The 6,702-nt window shown below is 40.1% G+C and overlaps 1 protein-coding gene across 4 annotated transcripts in view; it reads left to right on the top strand.

Annotated features, from left to right (window-relative positions):
- The first annotated feature begins 2,211 nt into the window (after nucleotides 1-2,211).
- The window catches only part of gpc1b (glypican 1b), a 135,324-nt gene continuing 130,833 nt past the window's right edge, over nucleotides 2,212-6,702 (top strand). For 3 of the 4 annotated variants that reach the window (XM_074688718.1, XM_074688715.1, XM_074688717.1), the window contains exons 1-3: nucleotides 2,212-2,407; nucleotides 3,483-3,605; nucleotides 4,843-4,926. The gene's annotated coding sequence lies outside the window, so the exon portion shown is untranslated. Of the gene's footprint in view, nucleotides 2,408-3,470; nucleotides 3,606-4,842; nucleotides 4,927-6,702 lie in introns of all 4 variants that reach the window. The other variant, XM_074688716.1, reaches the window with a different exon arrangement.

The following is a 6,702-nucleotide window of genomic DNA, read 5'->3' as shown; positions in this document are numbered from 1 at the left end:
GGATCAGGGGGGGTCTCTCCCTCTATGTGTGTATGTGGATGTGTGTGTGTGTGTGTGGGCAGGCTGGTAAGCCACAAGTCGCTGCCAGCATAATATGTTGTATTCTCCGTCGAGCTAGTTCTGTTTGGCATGCCACCGGCAGCCTCCCCCCTCATGTCCTGGAGATGGATGAGCACCGGTGTGAATGTTCCAGGGCTCCCTTGGGTGCCATTCTACCTTTCCAACTCACTCTCTCCCTCCCTCCATCTCCCTCGCTTTCCATCAGGCCCACAGTGAAATCGCACATTCCCCTTCGAGTTGTATGATTTTTGTGGTTGTCCGTCCTGTTAATTAAAATTTCCCATCTTCATTCGTCCGCAGTAAGGGTCGCCCGCATGTCCGATAAAAGTGTGAGATTAAATTTTTCATTTACAGCGTGGATGTTGACTCACCTGTTTGTTGTGTTAATGTGTGAGCATGTCAGCCACATGTGTGTGTGTGTGTTTGTGTGTGTATGTCCCAGGATGAATGAGCATGCTGGGAGCAGGAGAATCATTGATTGGCTCTGATTAGGGATTCAGGGACGCCTGCTGCTGTCCAATTCTGCAGAACATGAGGGAGGGGAAATCAATGCTGCAGGGCCACAAGGCCTTCACCCTCATACTTACAGCTCACATCCTCCCAGCCTCATACCAGAAGGGATTTGCCTTACATTAAAAACACATTGCTGGTGGAGCTGGCTTCACTGGGACGACAGAAATGAACTCTGCTTTAAGTGTTGACATGAGACACCATGACTCGTAGAAGAGATGACTACACAGGTGTATTCAACAATACATTTACACATTGTTTCCTTTAGTCAAGCTGCAATGCTTGACATGGTACACATCATATAAGAGGAAATGAAAAGAAGCTGCTTTACACAAAAGCATCAAAGTCCACATGTACCCTATTGTTCCTGATTGTCCTGTGTTACCTGGAGGCCCTTTTGATCCACTCTGAATCATGCAATACAAGAGGCGTGGTCCACCACTCATTCATAAGCTTAAATCCATTTTGTTGGCCATGGTACATGAGGAAATTAAAGTTTACCAAACAGAACAGAAGGACAACCAGGGAGAATTCAGATTCAACGAATTTTCGAGCTTTCCCAACAATTTTCTTACTTTTGATGGCACGTTTCAAGGGGAATATTATTTCATATGGTAATTCCATTGAAGAATTGTGTTTTCCTGCCAGCCAGACATATTTCAATAATTATGTCCTGCTTTCCATCAGGATGACACATCTCCCAATAACATAATACTGCAAATGCAACAAAGGTGTAATCGAATTTTTGATGTGGCTGCTGTTGCCACGTATTGCAAGAGAGAAGAATATAAGGCATTTCAAGAAACATGAGAGCTACGAGCAGACAACTTGCAAGATTTTGAAAAAGATTCTTCATGTGAGTGTCACTCTGGAGATCTCTGTGGACTTGGAGTGAAGACTAATCCTCTGGAAACTATTGGTATGTCATCTACCTTTTCACTATTACAATTTATTGCAATTTATTCCTTTAATGTTAAATGGAAAAGTAAATAAAGGTGATAGAATAAATATATTTGTTTTCTAAATTTTCTATTTATGAAGAGGGTTAGGGCCGCTGAAAAAATAAAACAACTAAAAAAACAAACAAACAAAACACTTTTTATTTATTTTTTATTTCTTAAGAAGGGAAAGTCAGATTTCTGACTTTTTTTCTCAGAAAAAATAGGTATGAAAAAGTTTGGACTTATATTTTTATAAAATTTCTGGTTTCAATCTCAGAATTTTGCAAAAAGGAAAAACAAACAAAAAAAAACAAACAAACAGAATTTTGAGATTAAATTTAGAATTTTTTTTCTCGGAGAAAAATAGATATAAAAAAACGTTGGGTTTTTTTAAATTCTGACTTTAATCTCAGAATTACGATTGTTTTTTTTTTCTCAGAAAAAAAAAATAGTAAACAAAAAGTCGACATATGAGAAATTTATATCAGTACATTTGCATATTAAAGAAAATTGTATCACTACCCTTTTTCAAACCATTGAATAATCTATCATCAGACAAAAGGTCCATTATGTGTTTTTATTTTTACCAAACCTGAATTTTTATGTCGAAACTTAAATCATAGCTAAGCCACTTCCGGTGAGCAGCCCAGGCTCCGCTGCGACGTTCAGGTACACTCGATAATTTAAAGTTTCCTCTTGCTTGCTAACCTGTAGCACGCCTTAGCAACACAATAAGGGCATAAGACATTAATGTGACTACCAAGCAGTTACTGGAAATAATTCTCCGTCTCACAAGCCGCTGTTATCTGTCGCTCTGTGAAGACGTAGAGCTTCTGACCTGTCGTTTTACATCAGCAGCAACACCTGATACGTAACCAAACTCCTACGTTTTTAAGGTAACACACTGAAACATGATTCAACACCTGCACTGGTTAACTGAAACTGTACCCAAGTTAGCTGCTTTTACATGTAATGTTACAGTACCACTGTAAATGCAGAGCTTCTTTATGCTAATATTATGTGCAATGAAAAATCCAATCAATCTAACTTTTATTTCCCCATGGGAAAAAGTTCTGACTGCACACTGACTCCAATCTTCAAATTCATTCAAATATTAAAATGAAATTCATTCGGCCTGATAAGAGTCTGAAAGGAAATAGACTGTCATTTGAATACATTAGTGTGTAGGAGACCTTGCCCAGGTGTCAAATGATAAAATCAAATACTCATGCATTTACAAATAATGTGCATATACTAGTTTCTGTCTGTTTTATATTCTGATATCTCCTGAAAAATGAAAAGGATAAAGAAAATTATCCTTTCTCCGTTTGAACCTTGTGAAATGTGAATGTTTACATGCCAAGCCTTGACATGATGTTATGTGCTCTGCACACCCCTGTTACATCCCCACCTGGAATTAATCCTTTTGCCAAGAGGGTCTTTGACATCAATAATCATCAATAATTCCACTTTGAGCGATGGGGATGAACGCACAGGATTACAACTCTGTTTGAAAGCCAGACTGTTTCCCAGCCGACAGATTTATAGGCAAGATTTGTTTTACAATCTACTTTACTGCACCGTATGAAAGGAGTGCTGAGAGAACCATGCGTCTAAATGGCTGTACCCTATTAGCAGCTTCGCTCTGATCAGAGGGTGTGAGGGAAAAGGCTGCAGACAAAACCAGGCCAGAACTAAGGCTGAATGGCCTTTTACTTTAGGTGTTATCAATAGAAAACAAAATTGAAAGACAATGAAAGAGTGAAAACGCAGTCACGTAAAGTTATGTGTCTTGAGTTTAAACCAAATCAGCTTTTGAGATTTTATGCTGGCTCATTAAAAAAATATGGGGGAGTGTGTGAGGAGTAATGTGATAGATGCTTCTGTACAGGGGAGGGCAGAGAGGAATGTTGAAAGAATGTGTGGATATTATGAAGTGGCAGTGGGAAAATAATGAAGGACTCCTCACAGGGGGCTGAGAACCACACAGAGACGTGGCCTCCTGCTGTCTCACAAGACCCTTGTGGAGGGAGACAATGCCAGGCTGGATGAAGATCGTCTGTAGAGCCACACAAAACCAGGAAGAGAGTCGAGGTTGGTTCAAATTCCACTTTTTACTTTCAAACTTTTGTGTTTTTATGTAAAGGATTGTCATACAAAAGTGGAAGAACTCACCATGAGTTATAATGATATGGATATTAACACCCAGGAAACAATTACTGGCCGTAGAGGTCATCTGAGTCTTGCATTTTTGCCCTGTGAATTTATGAGTTCTCACTGCAAGAGGCAGGCGAGGGGAGCACTTCATTTTTCCTCCAGGACACGTGACAAATAGTGGAGGTGAAATATTCATATGAGAACAGCATGCAGGCAAATGAACAGGGTAATTGGAGAAAGTTGGTGCGTGTAAGGAGATGCACTCTGCTAGGTCGGTTCAGTCTTTCAGAGCATGGGAGGAAGAAGTGAAGAAAAAAAAAATCAGTATCTTACACTTTTCACCGTTTCTGTCTGCAAAAGCAAAACAAAAACTTGAAATAAATATTTATAAAATCCAAGAGTTAGTGACCATTATACAGTGTTGTCCTAGCTTCTCCACAACACATTCAAAAGCAGTTGTTTTGTTTTATTTTAATTTATTGTGAGGTGTGTCAAAGTTTTTGTCTCCCTCTCTGGATATGCATGAGGAAAACTGGGATGTGCTCAGATTACTGAAGAGAGAAAGTGCCAGTATGCCCACAGAGACACACAAAAGCACAACGCAACACTCCACAGGGGGAGCTTCTTATCAACAACAGTGCCTGTGTACTTTAGAAATCACAAGAATTTGAAGTTTGGAACCAAGATGACCATCAGATTTTTTGTGAATCATTTCTGTCTTTCTTTGCCATTCCTCTGTTTTGTTTTCTCGGTATGAAAATCTACAGTCTGACACTTTCCCCCTCAAACTCACTTCTCTGTCATCCCATCTACTGTCATCCATCATCTCTCTCATTCTCTCCTTCCTCACGGAGTAACCTCCCCCCTCCCCCCGGTTTCTCTTCGCTATTTCTCATTTTTCTCGACAATACTATCAGTCTACCCTTTTCACTTACCATCAAAATCTTTCCTTTTCCTGTTGTCATCCGGCTGAGGCAGCTGGGGGAGGCTCTGTAAGAGGAGATATGCAGATCTGGTGTTTGTGGAGGCTGTGTTTGCACAGACAGACCCTGGGTAAATGTGATCAAGGGATGATGAAGCATCGCAAAGTGGCAAAGGGACAGGTACCCAGAGAAGGGAAATGTTACAACAAATCTAAATTTAAGTTTTGTGCATGACTCTTTTTTTTTCACAGGCAAGGATGAAGGAAGGGAGAAAGAACAGTAGCAAGATGAAGTGAAGAAAAGAGAAAGTGAACAAAAAAGAGGGCTGAGACTCGGTGAGTAATGCACACACACTCCAGCACTCCAGCAAATGTGCTGAACTCAGGCTAATGGTGACATAAAAACCCAGAAAAGAGGCAGAATCGATGCTATCTGTAAGAGCCCAGGATGAGACTGGTTTTAGGGAGAGGACATAATGATCTCTCTGAAGACTGATTTCATCTGCTGAAACAGTACACTGATATTTACATAGAAGCTCAGCCGAGGCCCCACAGCGGGTCCTGTTCACAGGCTTAAGTAACTGTAGGAAGAAACTGTATGTGGGTGTCTTCCATTAGATCTGAACGTACCCTGTTCTTTCTGTCATTAATATCTCCATGAAATATTTGAGTGTGATTGGTGGGAGCAGGCTGTTCTTGTGCATCAGAATACAACGACAAAATCCTCTTTTGCACCGTTTTGTTCTGGTTATGTAAGCTGAACACTGAATGCCATAAAAGTGTCTAAATATGTGAACATGAACATTGTGTCTAAGAAGGAATTAAAAAATGATCACAATTCCAGATGGGATAAACACACAGGAGATCACCACCAAGTGTGATAAGAATCACAGGAATTTAATTAAAGGGGTGTTGCACTTTTTTTAACCAATAGTGGTTGGTTAAGGTGTTGGATGGCAAAACTGAATGTAGGAAAAGTTTCAGTTCTGATGAGACGTCTGTTGAAGTTATCCCAGGATGAGAGTCTCAGATGAGTTCAATGAGATTTGATCAACGATGGCCAGTGAGTGTCAGACGATTTGCAAAAGACACAACACGAATGCAAGAGCAAAAACATAAATGCAAAAGCTACAAGTACAGCCACAATGGAAGTTAAAAAGTTTAGTTATTCCAACAGACACAGAAAAATTGTGAATGTAAGTATACAATTATCTTTTTTAACTTCATCTATGAAAAAAAGCTTTTTAGGGGTTTCACATTGTATTATCCTTCATAGTACTCATATTTTTTTATTTACCGGAAAACTTTGTCATCTTCTATTTAGCTTAATGAATCAATAACGATAGCATTAGAGCTATATTTATCATAGCTAAAGGTAAAAGAAAACAAGCATTCATTTATTGTCATTGTAACAACTACAACACAATTGAAGTCACAGCAGAAATCAAGAAAACAAAAGTAAGAAAGTGTATAAGAAGTGCAAAAAGGTCCATAAGAAAATAGATGATGGCAGCTTGTCCATCATTCTCCAGTTCAACCAGCCTCCACCTGTCTCCTAGATCCTGGTGAAGCTCTTCCAATGTGGCGTTGGTGTCTGGTGTTAGCTCTGTTAGCCATGTCTGTGAATGGTATGATGCTACTCTGCCCTCTGGTATTCCCTCTGTTGTTGGGTTAGCACGGCTAGCTCGTCCATCTTATTGGAGATAGATACTACATTCCCAATAACGGTGGATGGAAGGACAAGTCCATGTCGTCACCTCTTAGCTCACACCTGAGAACCAGCATGTCGTCCTCACCTTGTGGGAAGACATCAGGCCTTACACCAGTTAGCACTGTCATGCTACAGGCTGCTAACAGCTGAGTTGACATGTAAACAATGCAGCCATGGTTACATGAAGGATCTCCAGACAAACACAGGAGAAAAAGTACTAAAAGTATCACTGAAGACACAAAAATTTTGGTGTCCATGACCAACAAATGAGCCATACAAAGTGATGATCCACTCCAAATACAAAGATGACGAAAAAGAGACGAAAAAAATTACAAGAAACGGACAAAGAAGAGAGAGCTGCTGCAAAAGGCAGCCATAGCCAACAGGGTGGCGCCTAGCAC

Source organism: Halichoeres trimaculatus, unplaced genomic scaffold, assembly GCF_033239565.1.
Source record: "Halichoeres trimaculatus isolate MK-OKI-2021-1 unplaced genomic scaffold, fHalTri1.1 fHalTri1_scaffold_15, whole genome shotgun sequence".
NCBI classification, from domain to species: Eukaryota; Metazoa; Chordata; class Actinopteri; order Labriformes; family Labridae; genus Halichoeres; species Halichoeres trimaculatus.
The sequence above is the reverse complement of the archived record's forward strand: the minus strand, read 5'-3'. Positions and strand labels throughout refer to the sequence as shown.